Genomic DNA, 24,006 nt, shown 5'->3' on the forward strand with positions numbered 1-24,006 from the left:
CATAAATAGGTTTAATCTGAAGCCCTGTGGTTATGAGCCAGTATATTTCACAACCCTGTTCATAAATGTAGCAAATTGTGTTAGCCCTTATTAAAATCAGAAGGTTGTTGTCCCCACCTTCCCCCCCACCCCCCCCACCCCACCCCCCTTGTTATTCTGGTTGTTAGAAACCTGTTTCTAGCCTAGATTTATTCAGGACCTGTGTGTACTTATTTCTTTTAGTAGCAGTATTACTTGTGCATGTGTTTCTTCTCACTCACAAATGTTTATGTCCCTGTAGGATTTACCAAGAACAGCTGTATCCATTTTCAGCTATTCATAGAATCAAACATTCACAGAATGGTTTGGGTTGTAAGGGACCTTAAAGATCACCTTGTTCCAACACCCCTGCCACAGACAGGGACAATTTCCACTAGACCAGGTTGCTCAAAGTCCCATCCAGCCTGGTCTTCAGCACTTCCAGCAATGGGACATCAACAGATTCTCTGGGCAACCTCTTCCAGTGCCTCATCGCCCGCACAGAAAATGATTTCTTCCTAACATCTAACCTAAATCTGCCCCCTTTCAGTTTAAAGCCATCCCCCCTTGTCCTATCACTACACGGCCTTGTCAAAAGTCCCTCTCCAGCTTTCTTGTAGGCCCCCTGTAGGTACTGGAAGGCTGCTGTAAGGTGTCCCCAGAGCCTTCTCTTCCCCAAGCTGAACAACCGCAACTCTCAGCCTGTCTTCACACAAGAGGTGCTCCAGCCCTCTGGTCATCTTCGTGGGCCTCCTCTGGACTAGCTCCAACAGGTCCATGCCCTTCTTCTGTTGGGGGCCCCAGAGCTGAATGCAGTGCTCCAGGCGGGGTCTCACAAGAGGAGAGTAGAGGGGGAGAATCAGCTCCCTCAGCCTGCTGGCCACACTGCTTCTGATGCAGCCCAAGATTTGTTTGGCTTTCTGGGCTGCAAGTGCACATTGCCAGCTCATGTTGAGCATAGTTTTTTGCTCAAGTACAAAACTTAGGATAGGATCCTCTAAGGTATCTGTGCCTAACTCCTATTTAGGCCTTACATTCCCACTGAAACCAATTACTTCAGTGGGAATTAGGCTCCTCAGTACATCTTCAGTGTCTAAAGAACTTGGAGAGGTTGAATGGAAGCACCTCTGCTTTTGTTTCATTATCTTTCTTCAACATTGACAACACTGCAGCAAAGATACCAACTTCTCTGTGCCTTATAAAAAGATTATTAATAACCTCCCAAGTCTTCAGGTTAATTTTGCCTTTTTACAGGCCAAATAATACTTAAGATACTGTGTCTAACTAGTGTAATGAAGCCTTTCTACCCATAGCCATTACCAATAAATGATCTAATAATAAAATTATTGTTACTAGTCTTTTACGGCACACCTGTAACTATAAAATTTCACCCTAGTTCAGCTACGCTGCTTGAGGACACTCAGTTCTTCCTACATGGTATTTGATTCATTTCTGACTATCCACACCCTCTAGCGTAACATTTCCATGGCTTGATGTCATTAACAAAATCACTATACTTCTCAACTTTGATCTCTGAGTAATTCCAGTAGTGGCACCTCTCCAGTCTTCTACTTCATGGCTCCACACAATTTATCAGTGTTTGCTCCAAGGTGGGCAGATGTGGTCTTGAACAAGATTTGGAAAACAGGAAAATACAGAGCTGCATAGTCTGAAACTTTGTTTGATCATACTCTGATCATTGCTTCGTAATTCTTGTGCTACTGCTCTGCTTTCTCAGCCCAGTTAGTGGTTCCCCATGTGGTACTATATCAATGCTTTACTGAAGTCTCTGTAGATTACACTAATCACTAAGAGTATTTGGAAGATCAGTTATCAAAAATAAATGCAAGCTTAGTATGACATGATCCACCTTTGTTTTAATTTGATTTTTGGTTTAATTCAATGAGATTAAGTGTTCTTCTCATTTGATCAGCTTGATCTAAGATATAAGTGATCTCCCAAATGATTGATTTATCTGCATCTTCTCCCCCAGTAGGTTGACTCCAAATTTAGAGTGATTTCTGTATCTGAAAACGTCACCATGGAGTAGTGGCTGTCCTGGCTGTTCCACGCCTGCAGACCATCTCAAACATGCACAACTGCTGCTTTTTGAAACCAGATGGAATCAAGCTTGTAGTGGCTCTGTTTTAATACTGTAATGGGGTGCTAAAGATTCATCTGCAGTCAAACAAAAGCATTTGTGTCACTGTTTTTAAAAAACCTTAGAAAAATTGTTGCTCCATTAAAAGTACAAATGTAAAGTATACTTAAACACTGACCAAGTTGTTACACTGGTGAATGTAATGAAATGTAACATGCTGCAGAAAAAACTCAAGCACTGAGGCACAGCCAACTGTTTATGCATTAATCAAGTGTGTAAATTGGAATGTTACAGGACTTTCATTCTGTCCTTCTTTATATGACCATCACACCAAAAAGGAAAATATTTTTTTTACTGGTTCAAAGAACATTTTGAAGAGCAGCTTGAATTCCTACTTGAATACACATTGCAGAAGATTTTGCTTTTGTGTTTAATATTATAAACCTGTGGTGCTTCCCTCCTAATATTTGCCAGTGAAATATCTCTGGTACTTACAGTCACACCCCACAACTCTGCCAGTTAAGTCCAGGCATCAAATGCAAGAAGCTGGATGTTTTTCATGTGCTAACAATACCTTCTTAAATGAATGCGAACAATACTTCTAGTTCTGTTTTACAAACAGAACCCCCATTATCACAGAATCAAGAATCAGAGAATGGCTGAGGTTGGAAGGCACCTCTGGGGGACATCTAATCCAACCCCCCTGGTCAAGCAGGACCATCTAGAACTGCTTGTCTGGGACCATGCCCAGATGGCTTTTGACTAACTCAAAGGATGGAAATTCCACAGCCTGTCTAGGAAACCTGTGCCAGTGATTGATCAACATCACAGTGAAAAGGTATTTCCTAATGTTTAGATGGAAATTCCTGTGTTTCAGGTTGTTCCCATTGCTTCTTGAAGGACTATGAAGAATTAATTCACCTAGGGGTTTTGGGGTTATTTTTGTTTTTGTTTTTTTTTTTTTTTTTTCAGTTTTGCTCCACCCCCCACTACTGAGACTTAAAAAACATTATGAAATTGCTTTGCCCCTCAGGAAAATAAGTAGGGTTGCTCTTAAGATGCAGTGATAAAATGCTGGATTTCTTTGTGTGTGATCATATTTGTCACTCCATACAGGTTTATAGGGCTTCTCCTGGAAGTAATTTCTTATATTAATACTGGGAAACCTAGGAAAATTCCAGGGGATTGTATAAGAACCAGGAAACAAATAACTCCCTTTGTTCAGTCTGTTACTCTCATGTGCCAAACATGGGTAGGGACATTGATGAAACATACACAGAGAATCTCTGTAAAATCTTTGGCAAATGGAAACAGTGCCTGCCTTTGTTAACTTCTTTTCTTTGTTATTACTGATATATCTCATGAGTAATTTATTTTAAATTTCGCTAACTCAACCCCTAGAACTTGGCCTGATATTAGCTTCAAGATTATCTATTGAATAGATTTTATATGTTTATTTAATAGGGACAAAACACAATAGAAACTTATTTGCAAGTTAGTTTAGGAATATTGTATCTCCCTAAGAAAAAAATACATTAAATATCTTAAAGCTCAAACTAAAAGAAAATGCTGATGTATATGCTACATTTATTTTTACATTGTTTCCATAAATAATTTAAAAAAAAAAAAATGTGTTTTGAGCTGGCTTTTAATAAATATTGTGGATAAACCCCATTGCAATCACCAAGTTCCATATGAATTTTAGCACAAGTAATCCATCAGATCTGCAGTTTTATTCTCACCCTGTTTTTCCCCTACTCCCAGTTCCTTTCCCACTCAGATAGCCTTTAATGAGCTCTCACCATATGATGACCACAGGAGACTGATGTCTTTTTTACAACATATTGTAGCCATTGCTGTAAGGAAGTCAGGACAGATTAAACTGAAAAGATTTTTCTTGGACAACCATCAGTTTTGAATACACACACTATATTTACAAGAGTAGCAGGAGCAAACTATGCAACTACCTCTTATAATTTGTTCATTTACACTTTAATGAATAAATTATTATGCTGTTCTGCTACTATGATAAAACTTGCATTTATATAACCTATAATTAGTTTCACTATGGGCACATGGGGAAAATTGATTTTGAGATGACAACCACAAATGCTGTTTTTACATACTGCTTGGTTTTGAGAATTTACACATTGGTTGTAGCATTATGAAAAGGGAAAGTGTAATTAGAGGTGTGTCTACAGCAATTACTGCTGTACTGAGCTAGAATGGATGAAATTAATAGGCTGTGCCATTGATGAAACATCAACATCTACAGCACATATTTTGATTCTTGAGATTTACTTTACTTTTACTGTTTTGTCTGAAGGAAGAAAAAATGATTATTTTTTTTTTAGCTACACAAGATAAAAAAGTATATTTTAACATGAGATTAGTTAATCCCAGAAATCCTGAGATGTTTTGCTAAGTTGTCCATTTGCATTTTTATTATATAGGTATCAATCTCTCAACTGAGATTTTTTTTCAATGTCTATGAATGAAGGCATTAAATTTCATTTGTCCACATCCTGTCTATGAATGAAGGCATTAAATTTCATTTGTCCACATCCTTAGGAATCTTTTAAGTCCTAATTTTTCAGGTATTCTGTGAAAGTAGAAAAATTATATTAAATCTCACTTTGTTTTCCCCTTCATAGAACACTTGCTGGTTTCCTTTTTCTATTGTCAATTGACTTATTCAAAGCAGTTGACAAATTTGTGTTAACTTCAGAATATGAGGGGAAGAGCATATAACTTCCTACACATCACATACAAGTCTTTCACCAAGTTCTCTCACTTATTTTTTTCCTTACCTGGAAGGACTAAAACTTATTTACAGAACCTAAATCTGTAGCTTCACCTTCAGAAATTCATCATTATGCTGAGTGAGTGATACACTTTCCTAGTGGCACAGGCATCATCCTTAACATTCCCTGTAGTTGTACCTATGGTGGAAAGAAGTTGAGCAGAAAAAGAGAGATATATGTTTTTGCCAGATTCTTTTATGGCAAAATAACATGCTATACTTTTTTTATCCAACTTTTTTTCAGTACCTACCTAACCTCGACGTCATTATATCTACAACTTATCATGACCAGTAGGTTCAGAAAACAGCTTCATTGCCACAGCTGAGCAAGAGGTAGGGCAAGAACGGGAAACCTGTCAGCTTATTAATGCAGCCCTCAGTACCTTCCAAATAGCATGAATTTACCTTTACAAAATTCCAATGAAGTAACAAAACTCCCAGTCCTTACACAAATCCCATAAATCTGGGACTTGTGTCACCTACAGCTAGGCATGATTAGGAAGAAGTAAAAAGGTGTAAGTTGAGTACATGCATATACTTCATTTGCAGTCAAGAAAACTTAATTGATGCCCAAATACAACTTCTGAAGGACATTTTACAAACTGAGACTGTAAGTAGCCTGAAGCATTTCCTACCTTCCATTTTTTGTAAGGACTGAATCAACTCTGGCTCCTTATTTACCCTTATCCTATGAACAGACTTCCCTAACACCTGGTTGTAAACTGGTAGATTTCTATAAATAGCAGTTTGCAACCCTTCCAACCCAGGTCAGTAGTATCCCAGTAAATATTTAAGTTAAAATCTGGACTACCAATATTTTCTTATTCTTTTTTTTTCTTTTCTAACCCAATATTTATTAAGGTAGGTAGATGTTAGACCAAAAACTATAGAAAGGCAAACAAATAGCAAGAAATTTGCTATTTTTTAAACTTTGTTTTGTTTACTTATGTGTCACAGCACAAACAAACAAGCTGCGACAAGGTCTTTTACCATCTCATACCAGCACACTCTTCATGCAGTTCTGCTGCTGCCTTCTCCTTGTCTCACCTCATCCAAGACCCACTCTCTCTTTTGCTTCTTCCTCGACTGCTCTCTCTTCATTGACTCTCAACCACTTAACAGAACCAGCCACACCTGCACCTTATCAACATCGACCAACCCACCACCTCTGAAGCCAGCCCACAGCTGTATATTATCAATGCTAATTAACACAGCTTCATACTTCTACATTTATGCATAGTATGGTATCAGAATCTGGGTGTAAGTATAACATTTATATATAACTGGTGATTTTTTGCTATTAGATTTGCTTTAATTTTCAGTTCTTTTATTTAATTTCATAGTACTTGCTGGAAATCTGAGATTAGTGACTAGCAGCAATTGCCACATAATAACTGTTGTTGATCAGCTTATTTGGAATGTTGATGCCCCATTCCAAAGCTTTTTAATTTTTTTTTTTTTTTTAATTCATAAAATGTTGATTTGTTCAATTTTAAATACAAGTTATCAAACACAGTCTCAATTCATGGTAATAGAGAGAACCAACAGAGATTTAGAATTCAGGCAGTGGTAGTTCCATATCATGCAGAAAACATTCTTTACTCAAATTCTGTTTCCCCAGCTAGTAGCATTTCAATGACTCAAATCATGTCAATTGCTGCCACAGTGGCTCTCTTGAGAAGGGAACAGTGTAATAAAGGTTTTCAATTTGTCTGCACTGGTTTAGAAATATCAAGTGGAGCTTTCACATTTATAATGAATATGATTAAGGAATGTATTTGTAAAAATGCATACTTGAAATAAGAAAATAAGATTAGAAACAATGTTAAGAGCATTGAGCCATATTTGCAAAGAGGGCTGTACATTTTGCTATGATCTGAAGGGTACTATTTATGTTCAAGTCTCAAGTATTTTCAGCATTTACTTTTGTGTGTTACATTGATTAACAGCTGGCAGGCACATTCACATTTGTTTCCAGACAAGACATATGTTGTCCAGTAGAGAGTAATCTTTGCTTTTGTGGTTCAATTCTTTCAAAGAATAGCCTTTGAAGACCAGTGATGCCAGGCAAAATTAAATTGGTTTGCATATCTGCCAACTTGGCTGATCTTGGAAAATCAAGACAGCAAACATGCAAAGAAGTTGTCTTCTGTTGAAAAACAAAACTGAAAGGTGATATGAGGTATATCTAAGAACACAGCACCAGTGTCTGATGCGCAAGATATTTTTTCCGCTTGTTGAGAGTTCTTCATTAACCATACACAGTGTGTGTTAAAGAGTAGTGGCAAAGCATAGAAAATGATTGATTATTTGAATTAATAATTTATGCTAGTGAGGTATTTGGACCACATAGACAGGCTTAGGCTGGGCAGAGTATGGATTGACAGGAGCCCTGAGGAGAAGGACTTGGGGCTGCTGGTGGACAAGAAGCTCAACATGAGCTGGCAACGTGCACTTGCAGCCCAGAAAGCCAACCATATCCTGGGCTGCATCAAAAGAAGTGTGGCCAGCAGGTTGAGGGAGCTGATTCTCCCCCTCTACTCTGCTCTTGTGAGACCCCACCTGGAGCACTGTATTCAGCTCTGGGGCCCCCAACAGAAGAAGGACATGGACCTGTTGGAGCAAGTCCAGAGGAGGCCTATGAAGATGACCAGAGGGCTGGAGCACCTCTTGTGTGAAGACAGGCTGAGAGTTGCGGTTGTTCAGCTTGGGGAAGAGAAGGCTCTGGGGACACCTTACAGCAGCCTTCCAGTACCTACAGGGGGCCTACAAGAAAGCTGGAGAGGGACTTTTTATGAGGTCACATAGTGATAGGACAAGGGGGAATGGCTTTAAACTGAAAGGGGGCAGATTTAGGTTAGATGTTAGGAAGAAATCATTTTCTGTGCGGGCGATGAGGCACTGGAAGAGGTTGCCCAGAGAATCTGTTGATGTCCCATTGCTGGAAGTGAAGTGCTGAAGACCAGGCTGGATGGGACTTTGAGCAACCTGGTCTAGTGGAAATTGTCCCTGTCTGTGGCAGGGGTGTTGGAACAAGGTGATCTTTAAGGTCCCTTACAACCCAAACCATTATATGATTCTACGATTCTGGTTTTAGCCACAGTCTTTGATTAAGGGACTTCTCACTTGCTTGGAACATTTCTGTGAGGCTTTCTTCCCATCTCAGCTTTTCAGCACCAACACAGGTCTGTGCCTTGGAAGCTGAAGATGGAGGCAAAGGAGCATCAGAGGTCTAAAAGCATTAATGGAAGGAGTAATAAGGAGGATGGACAATGTCCATCAGAAAGGAACAGAAAAAGCATGGAGAGGACCAATCGATTTGGCTTGCTTTATTATCTGTTCAGTAGCACTAACAAAGATATTTGAAAGTGCAAAATAGCTTGCATTTATGCTGCTTGGTCTAGAAACTACTCCAAGTGCTTACTTCAGAGTATCACCTTTGCAAGAATGTATAAAGGGAGTAATGAGAAGCTGTTGTTCTGAAATTAGATGAGGTGATGCAATTTGTGAGGTGTTCTAAGCAGATCAGAAGAGGACTGACATACTGCAGAATTTCCATAGTTATATTTAATTTCATATTTCTGGTCATTTTAACCCTTTCATATCACTTAAACCATCAACTATTACACTTTTTTTTTTTTGCATTTTAATACCTATAACTTTAATATTTTGAACGTGAAATTCCACTAACAAGGAAGTAATCTTAATTAAGCTGCAGAGTCATTACTCACAGAAACCTTGAGCTATTTACTCCCAAATTCAGACAAATAAGCAACCTTTGTTCCCTTTGTTCTTTGGAGATTGGTACCAGAATCCACACCCCTAGACACACTCTATCTCAACTTTTTCAAATTCTTACCTCTCTTTTTCTTTGCCTACTTTCTTCCTATTTTCCTGTCCAAAAAAAATACTATTTAATTTTAACCATAATATTTCATTACATCACAAACCTTTTCAAACATATACTTATTTGTATCTTGTACCCAATCTATTTACAAATACAGAAGTTAATTAATGAATAAATTTCAGGTTTTCAAAATTAGACAGTATGCAAACATAGATTATCCATATACAATGTGTATGCATTTATAAAAACACATATACGTGTGTGTATTTTAGAGTGAATGAAGTATGTATATATAAATAAAGAGTATGTATTTACCTGTGTATACGTAGATAAATGTGTGAGTGGGTCTACACATATATTCATGTACATGCCTCTAAAATTCTGTAGCAGATTACCATTATGAACATTGGTAGTCAGGGACACTGAAATTATTATAATCTCAAATTATTTTCCATTTTCTGTGAAATCAGTGAATAACAAAGCAGATGAGATTTCCTCTTTTTCAAAACAAAGCACTGAAAATGCAGTTAATACCACTGCCTTACAAACTCCAGTTGCCGAAAACTCCAGTTTATCTTTCCCCTAGTTAAAATAAAGACATATAAATTATGTTTTTCATGCAAATGAAAGACTTTTTCCCATTCATTTAAAAATGTTTTATTTTTCAAATTAAATAGTGCTTTGGTTTACCTTGCTCTTTTTCCCTCCATCTCAATTTTTTTTTTCCTGACTTTGTGTCATGGTTTAACCCCAGCTGGGATTTAAGCACCACACAGCTGATCTTTAATGTGGGTCTCCTCCTACCCACCGTGTCTCTGCTGCAATCATTCCTATGACAAAGCTAAACTCTTCTCATGAAGCATATATATTCATGGACAGAAGCAGACTCTACAAGACAGATACATGTTTTTAGGAAACCTCTGTTTTTAGGCCTGTTATTTCTTCCTACCACGCTTTCAGCCCCATATCACTGCTTTCAATTTAATGCCCTCTATTAATGAGGAAATAATCACTTTGGACGTATATCAATCATTAAATAAAACTTTGTATCTTTATTCTCTCCAAAGATACCCTTTACCAGGGAAGATTATATTCCATGTAGCATTTATTAAAAAAAAAAAATTAAAAAAAAAAAATCAGCTTCTCCTGCAAGAAATCTTAGTGGTTTTATGATAAGGTTAGGTTTTACTTAAATTACATTAAGATAAGCATAAATTAAAAAGGAGTTTATGAACAAAAAGTTTTCAGTGATACCTAACAACATGCAATTGCAATTGTTTCACAATGTAGATAAACTGGAAGACAAAAAATATGTTTTACTGTAATGGAACTTCCCTCTCTATTTGGTAGGAAATCTGGTTTTCTGAAACATACTACTAGTGTATGAGTGTGTGATAGCACTTGATTTAAATTTGCTTTGTCACCTTTAGTGTATGTGGATCTCATTGAAGTTGATACAGAAGACAGCAAATCGAAAAAGCTCACCTGCTTTGAAAATATTTGAATTTCTTTTCTTATTTGCTCTCTTTTTACCCTACACTGTTTTAACCTTTAAATAACATCAGAAGGCAAACTGATAACTTTAGGTTTGTTTTGTGGATTTTCAAAATTTGCATTAATGTAGTAGCTTTTATGCAACATAGTTACATTAGTATTAGAAAAGCTTCTAGGTGATTTTTTAAATACAAATAGATGGATTGTGATGCATGTCAAAGGCAAGTGATTCTGGATTCTGAAAATCATGAGAACATAAGCACACTTACAGTCTGATCTGGGGGTATTCAAATAGTTCAAAGGTTCAGTTTCTTCTTCTGCCTGAACTTACATCTCCCATCTTCTACAAGAATATTCTAGATATCAAGCTTCAAATTATTTTTGAGAGGGGAATGCTTTCAGTCTTAGCTGTCTTTCAAAACCAAGTTGTGCTAACTGAGCTACCCTTTTCTGCTTTTGCACTGCATAAACACTTCAGAGTTTTATAGACATGAAAGAGCTCCAGCAGGGACAAAACAAGAAGACCCATATCAGACTACTTCATAACCACAAACAAGGAGTTTCAGATGGGAAATGTAGCAATTCATTCAACTTTCTGGGCCAAATTAAACAGTTGATGGTTTTAAATATATTCTCTGCCATCCCAAAAGATGTTTCCTGACTTGCAGATTAAGGTCTAATCTTAAAATTTAGAACTGGAACGAGGAGTGTCAGGCTTCCTCAGTCATCATACTGAAAGTTTTCCACATTATTGATAAGTAAAACAGAACAGGAATGAAAAACAACTTTTGCAACTCTATTCTTCTTCCCGTGTGAGACATTCTGGTAAATTTAAAACTAATCTAAACACATTTTTTACATAATTAAAACTACCTATTAGCAACTATGTTAATTGTTGAAATAAAAATAATGCTTTAATTTTTTTGTAAATCAGGTCTTCCCATACAGCTACTTTATGTCAAGTTTGTGACAAATATTCTATGAAGAAAAATTGACTGTGTAGCTGAAATATGTGTGATCACCATCATATAATGTCTATAGGACTGAGGCAATATAGAAATTCTCTGCTTCAGTATAAAACCACTGCTATAGGGCTTTCAGAGATGTGATGGATTACATTGAAAAATTCCAGCAAAATAGAATGAATAATCACTAGAATGAAAAATAAATTATTAATATGCCTTTTCATATATGATCTATTTTTTCAAATATTAACAAACAAAAATTAAAAAGCTGTGAGGTAAAGAAGAAGCACCTGAATATGTACTGGCTAACCTAAATGTTTATGTAATCTAGTACATGACCACAGGTTTTATGATTTCCATATAAACAATGGCATCTCTTACGCAATTCTGAATTCCTGATCTGCATGAGCAAGCCGCATCCTTTACATTTTCAAGTGCCCTCAAAGTGTCTATGCTAGATAGTTCATTGTGCATTAAACATCAGAGATATTTTTACTTTACTGACAGGAGCAGTGTTGCACTAATCTTAACTAAACACTCTGCAGAAAAGCAGAGAGGGAAAAAAAAAAAAAAGGTGCAACACAGCTAACTCCTAAACTTGTCATTTCATTAATTTCAATCAATCAGATTTTCTGATTAATTCATCTATATTAATTTCTTCCTGTTCCTTATTATCTTAGATAATTTCACACTGAGTGTGCAAAAGTGTCTAAGTGTCTAATAACATACCAGAGTTGCAAAGTGTCACAAAGTTTTCTGATGTTCAAAAAACCCATACATGAACAGAAAGCTTTCTGTGTCCCCAATCACACTGGAGCTTATATGAATTCATGAGGAAAATAAATGACAACCTATTTATTCATTGACAGGGAATTTATACATCTGTCCACAGAGACTCAAGATAACTTCTGCTTTGAAGATCGGGTGAGGAAACATTTGTTCACATATATAAAGCTACATAAAATCAACAGATCAGAAGAAATAGAAGATCTGGGGTAAGCCTGGGAGCTGAGGTGAAGCAGGGTACAAAAGGACAGACAGCTGGTAGAGTATTTTTACACCACTTAATCTTCCAAGCCTTTGGTTTGAGTTGGGTTTTTTAATGAATACCATATGAATAAGAGACTGTTGTGATCAGAATTTGAATCCTGATATTTTTATGTTTACAAGGCACAAAACTAGTTTCCAGTGCTGGTACAGCAATCTCAGTGAGCAAAGATTGAAGATCTGGTTCACATTTTCAGCAAACTGGAGTTTGAAAAAGAGACCATGTATATAGTAAGTATTCCCAACAGATTGTTGCAACACTTGGACAGCTTCAATATACACCAGAAGACCTTTCACTGTTTTAGATCTCAGCCCTAGAAATTAATTCCTCCATAAATTTATGAAAATATGTAAACCTATAAAAGTCAACAAGGTCACTTATGTTTGAAAGTACTGCCCCACTGGAATCAAGCCAGTATGTAGTAGCCCACTATACTCTGTGCTATATGCTTTAGCTAGGTTTGGGGATTTTTAATGTGCTTAAGTGAAGAGGTGTATACACAATTTGTTTGAAAGCCATGACAGCTTACTAAATGCCATAAAGTAAATATACTGAGTGATAACCAGAAAATAACCATGATGATAACCTCCTTGGAAATGGCAGTATCTGATATATTGAAGGAAAAGGAATTAAAAAAAAAACCAAACCCCCAACCCCCCCCCAAAAAAAAAAAAAAAAAAAACCCAAAACAACAACCACCCCACCTTAAAATATCCTAAGATAAAATCTGAAATGCAGTAGTAAATACCAGTGACTGTTTCCTCAAAACTACCTGAAGTTTCTAGGTGGAATGAAGTGAAAAAGAAGAAAGGGAAGAGAATGCATTTTTATGCTTTATATTATCATTCTTTGCCGTTGCACTAGATGGTGTAAAGTCACAGGGTATTCACTTTTGCTATTTTCCTAATTCTGGTTTTGGCCTTTGTTTTATTATACCTTCTCTGCAGTCAGAGAAAACATTGCATTTGGGATAACTAACAGAAATTTCCGGAAAAGAAATAGACTTTTCAAGATATGGGAGAATGAGGGCAAATAAGTCTTCAAACTTTAAAACAAAAACAGCTATGGGAAACCTTCATTTTCTTGGGAATATATATTTTTTCATTCATAAAAAGCAAGTCTATGCATACTTATAGACTGACCAACCTATAGATGCTAAAAAGTGATATCCCTATTATGCCACAGTATTTACATAGCAGTTACATATTATACTCTTAACTTTTAGAAAAGTAGGAAGCAGTGGGAAAGTGTTGCAATTAGTTTTGTGAGAAGTTGCTCATCATCTTTCAAATTGTGGTCATGTGAAACTAGCTGAAAACTCAGAACTGATCTTTTTGGTTTTTATTAACTGGGGTAAGTAGGGAATGTAAGAGGTCATTTTACAGTCTGTTCTGAATAACATTCTGTATTGCTTGGGCAAGTTTCTAAGCCTACCTGAGTCTCAATTCCCTTTTCATAAAAATATAGCTAGTAATGATTCCTTTATACCTTCTCTCTCTTGTCTACTTAGAACCTATGGGTTTCAGACCAGGGAACATCTCCTACTGCAGTCTCTCTGGGATCTCTTTGAAGGTTTCTAGAGCACTGGTAACCAATACATAGCAAATGTTCTGCTAAACGGCAACGAAAAAAATGAAAGTAAGCACAAAGAACACAGATACTTTGATAGCATCTTTAAAGAAAATATTCCCGAAGAAGAGACATCATTAAGAAAGTATAAAGGAAGGAATAAAGAAAAACGTTCTGAGGAAACCCAGAAAGGATTAATGTTCAGTTAATATGAATGATTTAGAGCACCTTTTTAATCCTCATTCCAGGGTCTATATAAAACTGATGATCTCAAAATTAAGAGGAAAAAGAAGCTGAGATGTGATTAACGTTTGTCAGTATCAGCCTTTGTATTCTGACTGCCACACTGTCAGAGGATAAAATTGCTATGTGACCTATTTGTTGCGCTGCAGGCAGATGAAACAAGCAGCATGCTGAAGAGACAGTTCTTTCTAAATGTGTCTACCCATGATCTTATTCAACTTGTTTTCAAGAGACACACACAAGCTGTGGTAAAATAAGTTCTATAAGTCTCAATTACAAAAAAGAAATTCACACAAAAATGCAACTGGTTAAATTTCTGTTGTCCAGACACCACAGTATAATGAATAAATTCAAGCACAGTGAAGTACAGGGAAACACAAGAAGTTTGCAAATGCTCTGCTTTGTGTCTATGCAGTTTCAAATCTGTCCTCTGAGGTTTGTTTACACTGCATAAAACACAAAGGCAAGCCTCGCAGTGAAGACAATGACCTAGACCCCTCTTCTCTTTTCCTGTTGTGCACTAACTACCAAATTACAGAAGCATTTCCCTTTTGTCTGAATCTGGGTTAATACTGTTACTATCAATAGCATTTATTCCTCAAAGAGGCACAAAGAGCAGTGAGCATTCAACATGCATGTATACACCCCAGCCCAGCTAAAGGCAAAGAATTAAGGCACTGCTTTAAGAAAAGTATATGAGAATCACCTCACAGGTAGGAAGATAGAGAGCTCACTTCTCACAAATACTGGATTACTGCAGTAATTGCAGAGTTATCGGACAAACTCCAATAGAAGTGCTCCATCTAAAAGCACACGTGAATGAATATGACCGTGCCAACTGCACCTTGTACCACACTGAGTCATGTCAATGACTATTAAGGAAATTCTAAGCACATCAATTACGTTACATCCCTCTGGATATATAAGAAATAACAATGCACATCTAGTTAGAGGATCTTAAAACAAAAGAAGTATGGAGCTGCTCAGTGATTTCAGAACAGTTATTTCTATATAATAACTATGAACCTTAAGAATACAGTGAATTTAGTGGTAGAATCTTAGGCAGCCAGAAGTTAGATATGTGTTTTTAAGATTATAGTTTGGGACTTGGGCTGATAAATTTGATCTCTTATCAGTTTAAGTGCCTTTATAAATCTGCATCTGTGATAATGAAGCAACATTTCCATTAACAGGTGGTTTGTCTGTGATTCTCTCTGGTGACATACCGATTTACTTTACACGTCAACCCTCCAGTGCAGCATTGCTTCACTGCACCATTTGATACAGGTATCCTCTCTGAAAACAGATCTGCATGTGCTGCTGCACAATTTCACAGGTATCTTGTGTTCTTTTGTTAAGAAAACCTTGTCCTTTTTTCGAAGAAGACTTTTTACCAAAGAAAACTCTGAAGTAGCACTACTTTTTATGACAAAACAAAAAAATTGTCACTATCAAACCCGTATTAGCAGACCAAAACCTGTAAGGAATAAGACTATCACAGACAGGTCTTCTTTTCTATAACCAACCCTAGTAAAGATTACATATTTCTTCTTGAACAATTGTAACATGAAAGAAGTCTCCATTTAAGTTGACTTTCAGTAACTTGTGGAGACGACCCTTCACACTACGGTAGACTGGTATCAAATTTATAAGCATCTGCTAACTGGGCCTTTAAATTATCCTCAAGTGCCACTTACAAGATTTCCAGAACAGATTATTTATATTTTCCTTGACAGCAGAGCCATGTAAGCTCTACTTCTGTAACATTTTCATCAATGACAGATTTTGTATGTGGGAAACAAAATGCCACGTCTACAATATTTGCAAAGGATAACCAGTTACAGAAATTAAAGTATTGGGACTAGTACAAACATATCATTACTTTTAAAAAATATGTAATAACATTCTTTTTTTCTAAAATGTAAGAATAGCTAGGAAAATGTGCCTGGATCTGTGCAAAAGCCTTGAAATAAAAATGTTCTTCAATATTGTTAAGTGCCAGGAGTATATTCTGGCACCATGGAACTGATTTGTTTCCCCTTCCTTCCTGAGTGATAAGACTTCCAAGGAGAAAGGTTTCCTTTCTTCCTACCTGATCAGAAATTGCTACTTTTAGTAATGTGGCTTAAGTGTATTGACTTTCACAGGACACCCTCTTACCCTCCCTTGTGGGCAGGACTGAACTCTGCTGATATAAATGAGCTTTACTTGGTCCCCAGAAAAGTTTTACTCACTTACATAGCAGAGAGTTCTGTCTGCAGATTATTAAGGAAAAAGTGAGTTCAACAAAAAAAGAACAGCTTGCATAATTTATTTTTATTCCTTCTCTTAAGCAGCATAAGAAACGCAAGCAGTGGTGTGGGTAATGGAGGGACATCACCAAGAAATGAGATTTAAACACTTAAAGAATGAAAAATACTGGGTTGAATAGACAAACTGCAATACTATATTTGTTACAGTCTTGTGGGGACGGTGTGAAAAAATAAAACAAACAAGAGAAGGAAGTTAGTGTGAAAGAGAATTCTCTTACTTCCTTTTTACAGGTTTATTTGCATACAAAATATCATGCTTAGGTATAGGTTTGCCACTACAACTGGTTTCTTGTTTTATACTTTGCAAATCAAATATGAAATCTATCAGTAATGATATTAAAAGAAGTTTATCTAGTATACCCAGCTATGCTGGGATTATGAGAGCTGAAGTGTATTGTGTTTGCTTTTCTCTTTGAACACTGCAAAAAAAATTAAACCTGTATTTTTTAAAAGAAAGAAAAAGGGCCAGCTGTATCATTATTGTATTTCATGCTTCCTTGTAGGCAATTTTTTAATTGCCCTTTTCATAATACTTTGAACTACTTCAAAGTTCCTTAAAACTCAGAACACTTTGACTGTAACATACCATCAAAGCACAGAGGCGTGGAGTGTAATAAGATAAGAGTAACTAACTGTTACAACAAAAAACACATATTTTTTTGATAAGGACAGGAAGAAAAGCAAATCATTCTTTTAAGAAAGCAAAAATTTTAGAAATGTTCAGTTGTGTAAATGTATATGTATGTATTATATATGCATATGTCAGTATACCTAGGTATATATGAATAACTGTTGTCATACGTAAATAAGTTGGCACCTAGGGGAAAAAAAAAGATAATAAGGCTAATCTGTGCTTCCAACTTGTCAATAAGAGATCTGTGATATCTCTATGGATTGCAGCTGTACCTTGCATGCATCTAAGTAGGCTAAGTTTCAAAATTACTTCACAATGCAAACTGGCTGTTTAATTCTCTAACTTATTCAAAACACCTACTAATTTATATTTAGAACAGAAAAATCAATCAGAGCAATGTCCTATGTGGTAAAGGCATAATACACAGGAATTACTGCACCTAGTAATGGTTTATGACTGTACAGGGAAAGATTTTCAATCTGGTTTTGAAGAGATCAAACAGTAAAAAATTTGTCACAAGGTAATTTAGCCATATATATCTATATGTATCTATATATCTCACTGTTACTCTGTTGATTTTAGTTTTGTTTACACAATTGAAGAATCTTGTACTCCGTAACTTTTACCTACATAAATAAACACATATTCAACGGCCATTCTCTGAACTCTTTCCTGTTTTTTTTGTCATAATAAAATGTATGCTGAAAGGAACATGAACTTTAATCTCCAGACTGGCATTGAGGTATTCCTTCCTGAAAACTGAACATTAGTAGTTAGTGGCCATAAATATGCAGCTATATGTTTATTGCTGACACACTATTCACCCCATGTACAAAGCTGTGGGTAAATGCAATGGAGAACTTTTTTTAAATTTAATAGACTTAGCTCCACCTGAAGAAAAATTGCAGGATACCTTTCAAAGTGAGGTGACAATGCCAATATTTTGTAGGATGGATTCACTTGCACTTTGTGTATCTTTGAGCAAGTTAAATCTTACCTAAGACTCAATTTCTGTGAGTTCCAAAATTGTTTTAGCTTTTGTCTGTTGTAATACAGAAAGTATGAAGCCCTGATGGATTGAAGTATTGCAAATGCACCCTGCAATTTATTCATGGCTTTAACAGTAGAAATCGACTGGATGCAAAACCCTCTGAAATCTTTAAGAAACGGAATTTTTCTATTAACTTAAAAGAAAATGTCGTAGGCCTCTAGATCTCTCCTGTGAAGAGCTAGCATCTGGCTACTGAAAAGAGACCTGAGAATTTGTTTTTTGAGAACCTATCCTGCCATAAGATGCCAGTTTCCGATTGTATCCACTTTACAAACACAATACAAAACACAAGAGTACCTATTGCTTGCTGGAGATGTCTAAAACACTATTCTATTTTAAGAAAAATTCAACAAAGACATAAGGACTATGCAAAAATGTGATATTCTTATGACAATGAAAGAGATAAGTAGTAAATCGGTTTTATTTTGCTTTTCAAAAATACATGCGCACGGCAGTTGCCAGGGTTCTTCGTGGCTGGCAAGCTCAGGGAACGAAATGCATGTGTACAACATCTTCAGTCAAAGCTGGGTATTGGTATTTTTGTTACTCAGCAGTGCCAAAAGCTTCAGAATTGCACGTAATTTATCTTTAGTATTTCAATAGGTCATTGTCAACTTCATCTGATTGTGTTTCACTGCCTGCCTGTCTGCTACGGCTTTCTTCAAGTGACATACACACTTCAAGATAAAAAGCAGCACATGGGTCTGTGGAGTTTCATTAAAAACACAATCCTAAAATAAGGTGGTATAGTAAAACTTACCACAATCCAAACTGAAGAACAGAACAGTACTAGCACCAAGGTGCTAATCATTCAGATTTAACACCTAGAAATTAGCCTTTAAGCCAGGAAAAAATGTATGGATCTGACAATTTGCTTATACAATCATTGCTTCAAGGACTGCTATCATATGTGTATGCAATTACGGAAATTATGTGTGCAAACTCATAAAATTCACTCACACACTTGCCCATATGCTACCTTGATTTGTAATTCCAAAATTTTCCTCAAAGAAAGGTCTTTGCTTCCTTTTTTGCCTTAATTTAAGGTTGTTGTTCAATGTTTTCAATTCTCTGTTTGTAATGTGATTTAATATTGAATGCAGAAGATTCTCAGGTGAACATATCCAGAATAGATTAAAAACAAAGTTTTGCTATAAAATTTTCAGAAAAACAGGAAGTTTTATATACCTATACAAGTATGAATAAGCATAGTTAAATTAATACTACTATTTGTAGAATTCAGTAATATTTACTTCAATCAATTCAATGAAATTAAATGAAAGTCTGATTTCACCTGAGCTATTTGCAAATGATTTACATTTTTTTCTCAGTTTTCTATCAAAATCTTTTACATAATAGTTTTATAGGGTAATTGAGGCAGGAGATGAAAATTCAAGTACACACTGCAATGGATAGTTCTTACTGGACATAAACAGCAGAATGATATTCACATGTACAACAGAGAAAATGTCTATGTTTTGAAAAATAATCTTTGCTTTCCTATAAAGATCTCTGGCATGCAACTGATAGTTTCTGGAGATAAACTAATTTGCTAGAACATTTACAGGAGCTGGACACATTAAAAATTCAATTGCAATAAAAGGTAATACATTTTTTAAAACAGCAAGAATATAGCCATTAAGTTCTATCTTGGTTTAATACTATATCCTGTTTCAGCTGCCACATTTGTCTCCTATCTGCCAGGAATCCATTGTGTCATAGGAGCGCAGGGGGACACCAAATCCTGATCAGAAATAAGCATGCTGAAAGAAGAGTTTCATATTACCTCCCTTTAAGAAGTTAGGTTAGGTGTGCAAGTCAAAAGTTCGTTGATACTTCCAACAGAGCTCTTCAGAAGAGGCTTTTCCATCCAGAAATTAATGCAGTGAACTAAGATGCAGGATACTTCTCAGAATCACCTTTTAAAGAATCATCTCTTGCCACCATGTATGAATGAAGCACAGCAAGACAAGTGTCTTAACCAGGACACAAGGAATTTTTTTTCATATTAGGCAGCACAGGCAACTCCTAACCTATACAATCATTCCTAGTAGCGGTGAAGGAAGAGCACTGGGAGCAATTTTGTAAGTCTGAGACTGTTAAATTCATTATTATATCATGGTTATGAAATCATGGCACAGTCCAGGAAGCAGAACAGAATCTCTAATTTGCTCTGTCCAGAAGCCCCAAGATTCTGTCATGCAGAAATGTGAACTGAGGATGTGATGCATGGAAAAGGGAAGGACATCTGTTTGGATTTTGACAAGATCAAAAACCAGAGAGTGTGGACAGCAAATAATCAGGGAACTTAGGTGGAAGTACTAAGAAAATATTATGGATTTAAAAAGGCAAATCAGCGGTATCGTTAGCAAAGGGGGTACATATCCAAGTCTACTGTAACTCTTTCCCACAAAGTTTAGTTCTTCTTTAATTGGGAATCAACAGATCCTTAGCTGGAAAACACTAAATTGCTCTTCAATCCTGAATGAAACCTGTGGTCTCAAAGTACTGCTAATTTACAATGAATCAGAGTGCAATGAATTTAAATGAGAATTTACGTGTTCTCTCTGTAGGCTACTTGTGGACAGAGCAAGTAATGTTATTTTTTATCAGATGTATATTTTGACTAAACTAGTTTCTGTGAAGAAAATAAGACTTACAACCCAAGATTTTGATAATATATAGCTAACGCTAATAAACTATCAGTCTTGTCAAGTTGCTGATTGCTCACAATGAAAAGTCACTGTTAAAATTCTGGCAACTTCCATTTAAATCCTACAGAAATAAATGAATTTTGAGGCAAAGATCATGAGGAGAAAATAAAAAACAGGCTCCTTAAGCTTCAAATCCAACTCCAGAGACATATTAATCTCCTATCCTCAGAAATAATTTTTACAACATAAAAATGATGAAGTAAGTGGTTAGCTTTTCTAGTCAAATTGAGTTTGAAGAGAGCAATGGTAGGCAATGAACATTTTATCAGAAAGATGAGTTAGGTGATCAAGCAGAGCTTTTACAGTTCTACCTCTTACCATTTTAGATCTTCCAATAAAATTGGCTGCCACTTTCTTACACTGCAAAGCTCCAACTAATATTTTTACAATTCAAGTGGGGGCTGTTGTGATAATAGTGGCAGTTTGCATGACAGGTTATTGCCCTCTGCTTATCAGTTCTGCAAGTGGGAAAAAGAATCAGACAAATGTTAAGAGTGCTTCAGTAAATTTGAACAATGTAATAAATGTCTTTTTTCAATAATAATATGTTAGATAGATATATCAGTATTTGAAGTGAATAATACAAAAAAATACCAAAACGTAAGTAAATAACTATGTTCTCAGTGAAGGAATCTAACTTCTTGCAGAAAAGAAATAGGATGACGTGTTTTAATGATAAACAGTATTTTATGCTAAATGTGGAAACAGCTATGTCTGTCAAAACTTGATTTTTTTATTTGTGCTTTTCTCTTCAAGGTGCCCTTTGTATTAAGTACAAAAGTGAACATATGTGAGACAGAGACTTCTCCCAGCTATCAAAGTTTCAGGGAAGAAAAAGTGTCTGGATCTGGAGAGCAAGAAGGAATCCCTTTGCACTCTCAAAGAGCTCTGAGAGAGAGTTCAGAGAAAGCTGGTATCATCAAATAATGCCTAGGAGAAATAATGGAATAAATAAAAGAAAATAGGTAGGTCATTTCTAAAGATATATTTAAAGAGAACTTCTGAAATTAAATAAAGTTAAGAGTTAAAAACCTAGACTGCTGCCACCAACTTTTCTCTGTAAAGAAAAAATAATAAATTTATCAGCCTTTGGCAGGAAAGAGGTTATTTCTTCCAGTGGCAATCTCTCCTTGTGGTATTAAGAATACAAGAGAGATTTGTTACAGTTAAGAAGATATTGTTGGTAAATTTGGGAAAACCACACTGGTTTGTTCCTACCTTAACTGAAACCAGGGGGATATCCTCTACTGATTTTAGCGTAACAGGATTAAGATATCAGTTCTATCAAGTGAATTATTAGAAGTTAGGAGATTGATTCTGAATCCTGCTTTTATGTGAGTTGTGGCCACATATCTATGGAATTATTCAGAAGATGACCACTTAATGCAGATGAAAGGCCAATAATTTTTTTTTATTGTTGTTTTTGCTCTTTGTTTATCCAGTGAGCAACCATCTAAAGTGAGAGGGGAACCCAAAACTCAAACAAAAAAAAACCCGAGATTTTTTTCCTCAGGTGCTTGCAGTCAATATGTTGCCGTACTCTGCATTTCAAGTATGGACTTGAAAAGCATTGAATAATGATTCTAAGTAAAGACCAAGCTAACCTTTTTAATTTTAATTTCCCAGAGTGTCAGAACTGTACATGTAATGAAGAGCATGTCTGAAATACACTGACAAATAACATGTTAGTTTCTATTTAAAACATTTTTTTATGCATTTTTGTTATTTAAACCAATGATAAGAAACCAATAATATAGTTGTTTTTTCTAACTATTCTGATCAAGGCTTACTACTTAAGTGGCAAAAGATACACTGTATGGATTATGCTATATGTAGAAATAGCATGTTATTAATCTTTTCTCAGAACACATTAATTTGATAGCTGACTGTAGTTTCTGAGGATTAGGCTTAGTCACCAAGGTTCTTCCTGCCCTTTCTGCAATCTCAGATGCTATTTAAAGTTCCCTTAAAAAGTGTTATCCCCCCCGCTCACTTTTAACAACAATAAACTTCTGTTTCTGTTTTTATAATATTCTTTGTAAGCTATAACTGAAAAGAAACTTTTATTTTGATTCTAGTTATATTCTTCATTCATTTCTCAGAATGCCATTGTGGGTTATTGAGTTCACTGAGGACATTTAGGATATCACTGCTTTAGATCAGGAATCTGCTCCATCACAATGACAAAGGGTGCCTTTTGTATTATCATTATGCCTCTTGTCTTGCCCTGAAACATATCCAAATTTGCTGAAGTCATTAATACCTAAAAAGAAAAAATTATATTACATAGAGAGATTAGCTAAGTCTTCCATGAATCAGTCTGCAATAGACATTTTTTAAAAAAGCCAAGAGCAGCAACTCTGCTACATCCCACAGACACTTTAAAACTGTTTCATCCCCAGGATGTAACAACTTAAGCGACTTTCCTTAGAATTAGTTATTCCAGCTGCTCCATAACCATCAGGGAACTTATCTCCCTGATATGAGACCTGAGGTCCTCCTTTCATGCTCTCGCTGACAGTCTTGTGGATGCTTTGGCAGTGAAGAGGAAGATATGTAAAAAGATAAAGGAAAAGGCATATATGCAAAAAAGAAGGGATATTGACCCCTCTCTAGAAACATATTAGTATTGTGCATCCCCGTTTATTACAGGCCTTGGAAATCTATTTCGTATGGGGCAATGATTTCAAGAAAAAAAAGGAAAATAATTGTGCGTGTAGCTGACTTCATGTATGAGATAGCCGAACACCATGGCTGGATCTTTTTCATTACAGTATTGCTGCAGTGACGAACAAGTCACCTAAACCAAAGATTTTTAGAAATGTTTACTAATAGCTTTTTTTGTTTTCTGGGTTAAAAATTTTTGGCTTAGTAATGAACATTAGCAACTGAAATGTGAAATGGTTATTCCTATCATATTATTGTTATTTAGTCAAAAAAGAAAAGACCACCACCATAAATGGTGAATTTGTTCCACCTGGTATCTGATGGTTAAAGAATAGGTTTTTAATATGTGATACTTATCCATTTCATTTATGGCTAATAGAAACAATTAGCACCCTTTAGATGGCAATTTGTCACAATCTAAGAAAGGTGTGCTGCCTCTCTCCATTGACAATAGAGGGCAGTGAGATGACAAGCTTAAGCTAAACACATGAGTTAGGTTCATATTATAGAACAGATTAATTCAACAGTGATTCATAATTT

At 35.9% G+C, this 24,006-nt stretch overlaps 1 protein-coding gene across 1 annotated transcript in view; it reads right to left on the reverse strand.

Annotated features, from left to right (window-relative positions):
• Positions 1 to 24,006, reverse strand: part of NALF1 (NALCN channel auxiliary factor 1) — a 549,469-nt gene that overhangs the window by 110,297 nt on the left and 415,166 nt on the right. The gene's annotated exons all lie outside the window — the stretch shown is intronic.

Source organism: Falco punctatus (genome assembly GCF_963210335.1).
Source record: "Falco punctatus genome assembly, chromosome: 2".
Lineage (NCBI taxonomy): Eukaryota > Metazoa > Chordata > Aves > Falconiformes > Falconidae > Falco > Falco punctatus.